General features: G+C 39.6%; 1 pseudogene; it reads right to left on the reverse strand.

The window, feature by feature from the left end:
• Positions 1 to 251: 251 nt before the first annotated feature.
• On the reverse strand, positions 252 to 2,133 carry LOC129688354 (TIMELESS-interacting protein-like; annotated as a pseudogene).
• Positions 2,134 to 9,865: the final 7,732 nt, after the last annotated feature.

Below are 9,865 nucleotides of genomic sequence, written 5' to 3' on the forward strand. Positions count from 1 at the left end.
TGTTCCGCAGGCACCAACTAAGCAGGGCTCAAAGGGGCTCAGTTTTCACAGAGCATGCATGGGTCTGTGCTAAATCCTCTGTACATTATTTTTTTGTCGTTAGCTTGGTATTTTTGTGGGACTCCACACAGTGGGATTGGGAGTGTCTCTGACTCTTTGGTCTGCTCTCGGGACCGTTTTCCTCCTCTTCGGTTGTCTCATACAGCCTTGATAAAAAGGTTTGTGCCTAGTCTTACCGTATCTTATTATGCTGTGTTCATGGATACCCCTGGTAGGCCTGCTCCCTTCTGAAAACAGAGTAGTGGATCCAGAGGAAAGTCGAGGTGAGGAAGGCATTGGGAGGAGCTGACAGAGGGGAAACTGCAGTTGGGGTGTATTGAAAACAACAAATAAATAAACAAATTGTAAGTAACAAGTCAGACGATACCTCTGAATCACTATACAGATACTAGTGCAAAATATCCAGGTAATAGATATTGATTTCTAAAGACGATGTATTCTGGGTATAGGCAACATGTGCTATCATTTCCTTCCTCCATCTTTTCACACTCTAGCAAGGTTCTTCTGAGAGAAAATTTTATACAGTGTTATGATTCAATTACCCTATCTCATCTCAATGAGTTTGTAACTTTAATGTGTCTCTACAGAGAACATTTCTACAGAGAAATGTTTAAAGGAACATTTGCAGCCTCAGGATGTATCAGCAGAAGCTCTACCATGAAACCCCAGACATATACTACAAGCAAGGCTTCTGTTTTACTCATGCCCACAAAACCCCAGGCACACTATCTCCTAAGGGACAGGGATTTACTAAAAACTCTTTTGTATTTTTAATTATTTCCTATTTTTTTTCAAGCAGACTGCCTTTATGTGTTCAGGTCTGCTCGCTCATTTTTCTTTCATTCTTTTTTTGTTTGTTTGTTTGCAAAACTCATTGATTTCTTTATAAAAACTAACCTAATAGTCAGTGCATATTTACATTTTAAAACATTACCCAATTTAATGAGAAAGAATTTAGGGAAAACTAGGAATAGCTTATAAACTCAGATTTATACAGAACACCAAAAATAATAAATAGACTTACTAAATTAAGAAACACAAGTATAAAGCCACTGTTTTTCAAGCAGGAATCTATAGGAGTCTTACGATGTAAGAACTTACACAAAGTAGAAAATAATTACAATTAAGTCCAAACTTGCAGGATTCTGTTGTGAAGGACTGAGTACTTTTTTAAATTTCTAGATTGTTCTAGGTTAGTATGATTCAGCTATGTTTCCTCTGTTTTGAACTGTTCCTCTTCATTTGTATTGGCAGAAGGATCCTCATGTGGACCATCTGTAGTGTCTGTGATTAATCCATTTGACTCTTCTTGATCCTCACCAATTCTGCTCTCTTCAACTGTCTGTGCCCAGGATATACTCATTAACATGCCACTTTCTAGGGACTGGTTATTACTCAATAGCTTTGCCTTCCTCCTTTCTAAGACCAGCTGTTTATTTCTCTCAGTTCTCTGTTGCTGCTTTTCTGTTAGGCTTCTACTTGATTCAGAAGTCAACCTCCTGTTATCAGATGAACTTGTTACAAAGGGATCAAATCCAGCAGCAGTTGCATCCTGGCTATTAGTTTCCTCAACTTCATCATTATTAACAAAATCTTCACGTACAATAGGGAGATCAAGTCGAATTCATTTTAAACAGGTCTGAACCTCCTTTTTTCTTCTTCTTCTTCTTCTTCTTCTTCTTCTTCTTAGGTTTTCAGTTCTGTCAATAAAATCTTCAAATTGTAGTTTGGGGAATAGCCTATGTGCCCAGTGCTCCATGTGCCTGACTAGCATTTTCAAGTCTGTAGTTTCATGACCTTTGCCCTTGAATTTTATCTTATTAAATACACGCCTTAAGGCTGGAATCCCTCTTTCTGAAGTTAACCTAGCAGTATCTAGCTCGGTAGATTCCTTTTAACTGGTCTCTTGGGCAGTACAGGAGCAGGTGCTCCATTCCCCAATTCTTCAGCAGATTCAGCTTCTGTAAGATCTCTCTCTGTAGAGGCTAGATGTGGGAAGGGAGAAAAACCTTCATCTTCTACACTTTCATAATTTGGTATTTCAAACAAACCATCCTCTTCTTGCTCTAACATCTAATCCCAATGGCTGATGCCCCATAATTTTTCAATAATGACTGAAAACGAAGTCTATATATAGACCACAGAGATAAAGCCCAGAAATTTTCAGTCAGCAGAATGAAAATATCAAGTTTTTAGAGACTTGATCTTCTAAGATTTTCCAGTTGTGTGTATTACCACACAACAAAATATCAAACTCTGAGGAGAATGAATAGGTTTAAAATTTTCTCTTTAGTCAATTTAAGTCCAGAGAATACATTGCCATGTTCTCGCCTCATTCTGGAGAATCTGTAGGGAACACCCTTAGGAAAATTGCAAACTCAGTGGCATATTCTGTAAATGATGGCTCCCAGGAATGGGCTGAATAGTGGGAAGTTTCCTGAAGTACCACGTTTGTGGGTATCTCCTCAGGAGCCAGCAAGTGTGGCCCAAGGCTATGCATATGCCTCTTAGTGAACTGCTGTTCACTTCTTGTTTTCTCATTTTGAGTAACCCAAATTTGGGATCCAAAATGATCATTTTAATTGCTCAGCTATATCTCACTATAATTTTGTTCAGAAAATTACAGGCTTTGAAAGCATTTGCAAATTAGAAAAGTATTCAAAACTTTAACACCTGAAACATGTAACAATAGTTTAAAAAATGTTGAAACAATTCAGAAGCATTCACAATATCTGGATAACCGTCTTTCCAAGTTTTGCAAAAACCAGTGTTAACTACTATAACTGTGACTCTGTTCTGTTAGACAGCACCAGCTCTAACACCCCTCCCCTGTAACTAACTGCTTTACACAAGATCCCCGGGAACCGAGGTGGGCATGAACTGTCCTTGCTCTACGCAGATCTTCTGATAAGGCAGACCTTCATTCCATATACTTCTTTCTTCATTAAAAGAAAAATCATCACGCTGCTTCTCACTGAAAAATCATCAACATTTCTCTATTTTCAAAATTTTAAGCTCGGCACTCAGTATCTCCAGCATGTGAATCTGCACCTTCGTCTGCAAAGAACTTCATGTTTTTGCAGAACAGTTTTTGCTGCCTTGAAAATGCTTTCTTCATTTTTTTTTTAAAGTTTCACTTAAGTAACTATTTGGTCTCAGAATTTATGTTTCTTTACAACTTAAAAACATCTATGCTATTCAAGGAAACAGCTGAAACTCACCCTTGCTGCGAAAATTGATCTGAGCACTCACCGTTCTTAAGGTTTCATCAGGCGCTCTTTAGATCACCCACCAGGCCTTGTTACTGTTTTTCTTGTTATTGCTGGCTACATGTCCATGTGTGCCATGCATTCAGATGAGCTTTGTTGAAGATCTATCTCTAATACTGTCCAAAATGCAGAAGAAGAGATGACAAAATCATCTGTTAAGGATTGCTGGTTTGATAAAGTATTCACATAAATAATATTTTTACTCGTGGATCTCTTGTGTGACACAAACAAAACATGTAGCAGTTAAGTTGGGGATAACACTGGAAAGATGGAAGAAAATTTGACAGGTACGTTGCCACTTGAATCACACCTTAGGTAAAATTAAACAAAACCAACTACTGAGTATTCAGGATTTGAGGTATCTGACAAGCTCTATAGGTGGGTTCTATCAGCTGATCTTCTGAAGATCTTACTAAGGCAGCAACTGAGAATCAGTGGGTATCTGATAGGTCTCAATAACCTTTTGCACAAATACTAAAGCAATATTGTTGCTGCTGTTTTGTTTCTGTGATATGTGCAGAAAGCAGATCTACTGTTTTCTCATTTACGTATATGAATAATGAGACAGCACAGAAAGAATATGCAATAAGCTCAAGTATACATATCTAAGTCCATCAGTGTCTGTTTATATATATGTGTTGTGTTCATTTGCAATCCATTGTTTAATTAGACTAGATGTCCCTCAACAGAGGAATAGATTCAGAAATTGTGGTACGTTTACACAATGGAATACTACTTAGCAAGTAAAAACAAGGAAATCATGAAATTTGCAGGCAAATGGTGGGGACTAGAAAAAAATATCATCCTGAGTGGGCTATCCCAGAAGCAGAAAGACACATATGATATATACTCACTTATAAGTGGATGTTAGCCATATAATGTAGGATAAGCATACTAAAATCTATAGCCTCAAAGAAGCTAAGCAACAAGGAAGACTCTTGAGAAGATGCTTAATCCTCATACAGAAGGGCAAACAGGATAGACATTGGAAGTAGGAGAAGACAAGGAACAGGACAGGAACCTTCCACAGAGGGTCTCTGAAAGACTCTACCCACCAGGGTGTCGAAGGAGATATTGAGACTCATAGCCAAACTTTGGGCAGAGTGCAAGGAATCTTATGAAAGACCTGCAGGGGAAATAAACTCCACAAGGAGAACAACAGAGCCAAAATACCTGGGCCAAGGGGGTCCTGCAGAGACCGATACTCGAACTAAGGGCCATGCATGAAGAAGACCTTGACCCCTTGTTCATAGGAAGCCCATTGGTTGCTTAGTTTCCAAGTGGGTTCCCTAGTAAAGGGTACAGGGCTATCTCTGACATGAACTCAGTGGCAGCTCTTTGATCACCTCCCCCCTGCGGGGAGCAGCCTTACCAGGCTACAAGGGAAGATGATGCAGTCAGCCTTGATGAGACCTGATAAAGTAGGTTCAGATAGAAGGGGAGGGAGGACCTCCCTTATCAGGCAATTAGGGAAAGGGCATAGGGGGAGACAAGAGAGAGGGTGGGTGGGACTGGGAGGAGTTGAGGGAGGGGCCTGTAGAGCTGATGCAAAGTGAATAAATTGTAATAAATAACGATATAAATTTTTTTTTAACGGAAAAAAGACTAACTCTGGGTAGAGTGAATAAGCCTCTGACTTTTCTCTACAGGCGTTCACTTCACCTGTCTCTTGAACTCGAATTCGTCTTTTTTTTTCCTTTTTCTTTTCTTTTCTTTTCTTTTCTTTCTTTCTTTCTTTCTTTCTTTCTTTCTCTCTCTCTCTCTCTCTCTCTCTCTTTCTTTCTTTCTTTCTTTCTTTCTTTTTGTAGCAGACACTAGCACCTTCTTTTCAGAAGCATGTATCCTATGCAGTCTAGGAAGGGAGACTTCTGAAGGTAACATTGTCAAATATCCACTGTCCTTTTTCTTCATTCTAGAGACAGAATGTTTAGAAACACAGAAGTGGTAACAATCATTTCCCATTCTGACATGACCACATCAGCAGACATCTGTCCACTGGTGTTTAAGCAGGGCTTTGTGAAAGTGAAATGAAATGGATACTGTTAGTTAGCGATTCTTCGGTGTGTCTGACAAACATCTGGCCAGTTATTCAAATCTAAACCATGTGGTACACCGAAGACACAGTGTGCCAATGAAAATGATGTCGAGGATTACAGAATCTCTTATCAGGTCAGCAGCATGACAGCAATACTAGCTGCTGCCTAGTATAAACCCACAACATGTGGGACTCTTTGCTGAATACTTCATTTATACTCTATTTCCCTTACATAAATTCTGAACATTTTTTCTTGTCTCCATTTGGCTGCTGATATGATTACAGTTATGAATCAGCAAATTTGTAGTCAAGGCCACAGAGCAGTTGATAATTCAAGCTAGAATGTGAATCACATCTTTCCTATGTCAAATCCTCCAATGTTACCACCAGCCACTTTCATTCTGACTGCTTAGGAGCAAGTTCATTGCGAATTCAATGTCCTGGCCTTGGCGTAATACATGGCAGGATGTTATTGTACATTGTCTGGTGGTACAAGGCTCTTAATTATCTGCATTAGAAGTATTGCTGTTTAGAGGGGCAGATTATCAACATTTCACCAAATATGGTGAACATGTTTGAACTTGCTTTAGATGATACTATCCCAGGCTTCATTAGAACATTTGAATTGGGAGGCTAGCAGCATCTGATGGAAAATTTATTTTCTAACAAGCACTCTTCCGAATCTGAGGCTACAGTGCACCCTTCTCCTGTACAGTGTCCTTACAGAAGCTGCAGAGGAGGAAATCATGGTATCTGAGCCATAACTAAAGTTTCGGAAGCTTTGTCTACAGATGAAAATTTTGTCTGACTTTTCCTGGGGAGACATGAACAAAAGTCCATTCTTCCCAGAAAATCAAAGAAACATCCCATGTAAGTCCAGCTAGGTGTAATTTCTTACAGAAAAATGAGTGAGGGGTACTGTACAGACATGGATGACTCAAAGGCCACTGTACCACCAAAACCTCTAACCAGCCCAGGTGACAACTCATGAATTCTGCATCACTGGAATTCCCTGCACACTTTGCAGGCAGCGCCAGTGAAGAGTCTTCTTCTGCCAACAAGTCTTTCCTGCTCATATAACCTGGCGAGGGGACAGATGAAACTTGTTGACTTTTGCTAGACTCTCCTTCTCCTCCATAAGGAAATGTTTCAGTCCAGAGCAAATAATTATACCGGCTTAGACTTTGAGGAGCCTTTTAGATACCTACCAAGACATATTTAATATACTATGGCAGTGGCTCTCAACCTGTGGCTCACCACCCCTTTGACATACCTCTGTCTCCAAAAATATTTACATTATGATTCCTAACAGTAGCAAAACTATGGTTATGAAGTAGCAATGAAAATAATTTTATAGTTAAGGGATGCTATAACAGGAGGATCACAGCATGAGAACCATGGTATCATGGTGATATGGTTCGATTGGTTGGTTGGTTTGTTGGTTGGTTGTTTTTTAGGGGGGATGTTTTTTGTTTTTGTTTTTTTTTTCATTTTTTTTGTAAGTGGAACATCTTAAGAAATATTTTTGAAGCACAGAATAAAGTAAATATTTAGAGGATATTATAGGAGCCCCCCCCCCAAAAAAAAACACTTTAGTTTTTCTTGAACAAATGCAATTTAGCTCATACTGAATAACTGCTTCCTCTGTTGACAGGTGTTCAGAAAATAATTTACATATGTGTTTTATTTTGATCATTAAAACTTATTATGGAGCCAGGCACAGTGATGTGCACACATAATCCGAGCACTTAGGGAGGCAGAGGCAAGTACAGCTCTGTGAGTTCAAGGCTAGCCTGGTATACAAAAACAAGTCCAGGACAGCCATGGCTACACAGAGAAACCCTCTCTTGAAAAACTAAATACAAACACAGAAAACCACCACCACCACCACCACCAGCAACAACAACTTACTTTGTGATATAGATTCATTTGTATGTCAAGGAATGGGTCCAGGACGTGGCTTGAAATCACACAGTCCTTTCAGAATTCAACCAAACTCACTCAGCCTCCCTCAAGGACTCAGGACCTGGTTCACTATTTCCTAGACGTCTTTCTGTCATGTGACTTTTTCTAGGGAGACTTAAACCAATAGGGAACTGAGGACAGATTAGACCAAGGCAGTGATCTCTAAAGTCCAGCTGAAGAGTCACTCACAAGAGCATGGGAACTCAAAAGAAGCTACATCACTGAAAATCTGCCCTAGCCTGTATGATGACTCACAATAGCTGCACCCCTGGAGCCACCCACAGGACTTGCAAGCTGAACATTCTCGTCTTTGCAGTGACCCTTACTAAAAACATAACCTTTGAGGAGGACCTTGTGATACTGTAATTTTAGAGAACATCCTGAGATTTTGGAGTGTTTCATTTCCAGAGTCCTAAGGAGTCCCTTTCCAGGATAGAATGATTCAATTAAAAGAAATTGGTACATAACATCCCCTTGTCTAGAAGAGACCAAGGTGGAAGTGTTCTCACTGTCAGGAATATAAGGAGACAGGTTTCTTTTGATAGAAGATGGCCAAAATCAAGGGGGTGGGGAGAGGAAATATTTAAACATGATTAGACTTGCTATTCTGTTTACAGACTGAAGAATAGACAATCTGGCCCTAAGCTGAGCTATAGTCATTCTCCTGATAAATATGGATGGCCATTTGGGAGCTACAACTTGTAAGAAAAACACAGTTTGTCATCATTTTGTTATTCATGTCCATGGTGACCTTGTCACAGTAAAGGTGATATTGCCTCAGCAAAGCCTTCCCTAAGCAGATGGTTGTTGGAAGACCAATGACCTCAGAAAGCATGCAGCTTTAATTGGAGAACAACTCCCTATTGAATAGGCACTTAACGTTTGATTAAGTGTTCTCTCACTATGATATCAATGGTTTCAAGTTGAGGTTCAGGGCTGAGTTGTCCCAACACACATTAGTTGGAAAACAGATTATGATTAGAAGGCCAAAATGTGAGAGAAACATGAGACATAAGAAGCTGGTAGCTAAATTGTTTTTTTTTTTTTTATAGAAAAGAATTATGAGCTAGCTATGATAGCCAAAAAGCTACATATCTGACCTTTCCATACAGAAAACTTGAAAAAAAAAAGGTGAGGGAACTAATTAAGAAACTTCCAGTAGGCTTGACCATGGGGAGGCCACTATGATGCTCAAGGCAAGGTGATGTAGCTATAAATACAATTCCCACCAAAGGTACTTCTCTTTTTCCTTGATATAAACAAGTCTAAACATTAATAGGAAATCAGTTTTGTTGACTACCACATAATTTATCTCACAGTCACTAATGAAATTTTTTTAAATTTTTTTATTAATTACACTTTATTCATTTTGTATCCCCCCATAAGCCCTTCCCTCCTCCCCTCCCAATCCCACCCTCCCTCCCCTTTCTGCATGTATGCCCCTCTCCAAGTCCACTGATAAGGGAGGTTCTCCTCTCCTTTCTGATCTTAGTCTATCAGTTCTCATCAAAAGTGGCTGCATTGTCCTCTACTGTGGCCTGATAAGGCTGCTCCCCCCTCAGGGGGAGGTGATCAACAAGCAGGCCAATCAGATTATGTCAGAGGCAGTCCCACTTTCCATTACTATGTAACCCACTTGGACACTGAACTGCCATGGGCTACATCTGTGCAGGGGTTCTAGGTTATCTCCATGAATAGTCCTTGGTTGGAGTATGAGTCTCTGGGAAGTTCCCTGTGTTCAAATTTTCTTGTTCTGTTGCTCTCCTTGTGGGGACCCTGTCCTCTCCAGCTCTTACTATTTCCCACTTCTTACATAAAGTTCCATTCCCTCTGCCCAACACTTGGCCATCAGGCTCAGCATCTGCTTTGATAGTCTGCAGGGCAGAGGCTTTCAGAAACCCTCTGTGGTAGGTTCCTAGTTTGTTTCCTGTTTTCTTCTTCTGGCTTTCAGAAGCCCTCTGTAGAAGGTTTCTAGGTTGTTTCCTGTTTTCTTTTTCTTCTGATGTCCATCCTCTTTGCCTTTCAGGATGGGGATTGACCGTTTTAGTTAGGGTCCTCTCTCTTGCTTAGTTTCTCTTTAGATGCACATATTTTACTGGGTTTGTCCTATGTTGTATGTCTATATGAGTGAGTATATACCGTGTGTGTCTTTTTGCTTCTGGGACAACTCACTCAGGATGATCCTTTCCAGGTCCCACCATTTACCTGCAAATTTCATGATTTCCATAATTGTCCTCTATATCATAATTAAGTTGATAATTTGAATATGAAGACATGATCATGCTAGTTCTATACATAATATTCACTAAAGCAGTTACCTCTTATATTGTAGAAAATAGGGCTTTTATTTAGCAAAGATTTTATTTATTCTCACCCTTTTTACAGACTTGTCTTGCAAACCAGATAGCCTTCCCTGTAAAATCCTTTCAGTTCACACTTTCTGTGATTTAGCATTTTAAACCAATAAGGATGCCTTCTCTAGGCCTATGTGCCAAATTTGCCTTCAATCTTCATCTCAAACACTTTCTTCCTTATT

Source organism: Psammomys obesus, unplaced genomic scaffold, assembly GCF_907164565.1.
Source record: "Psammomys obesus unplaced genomic scaffold, mPsaObe1.curated_primary_1811, whole genome shotgun sequence".
Lineage (NCBI taxonomy): Eukaryota > Metazoa > Chordata > Mammalia > Rodentia > Muridae > Psammomys > Psammomys obesus.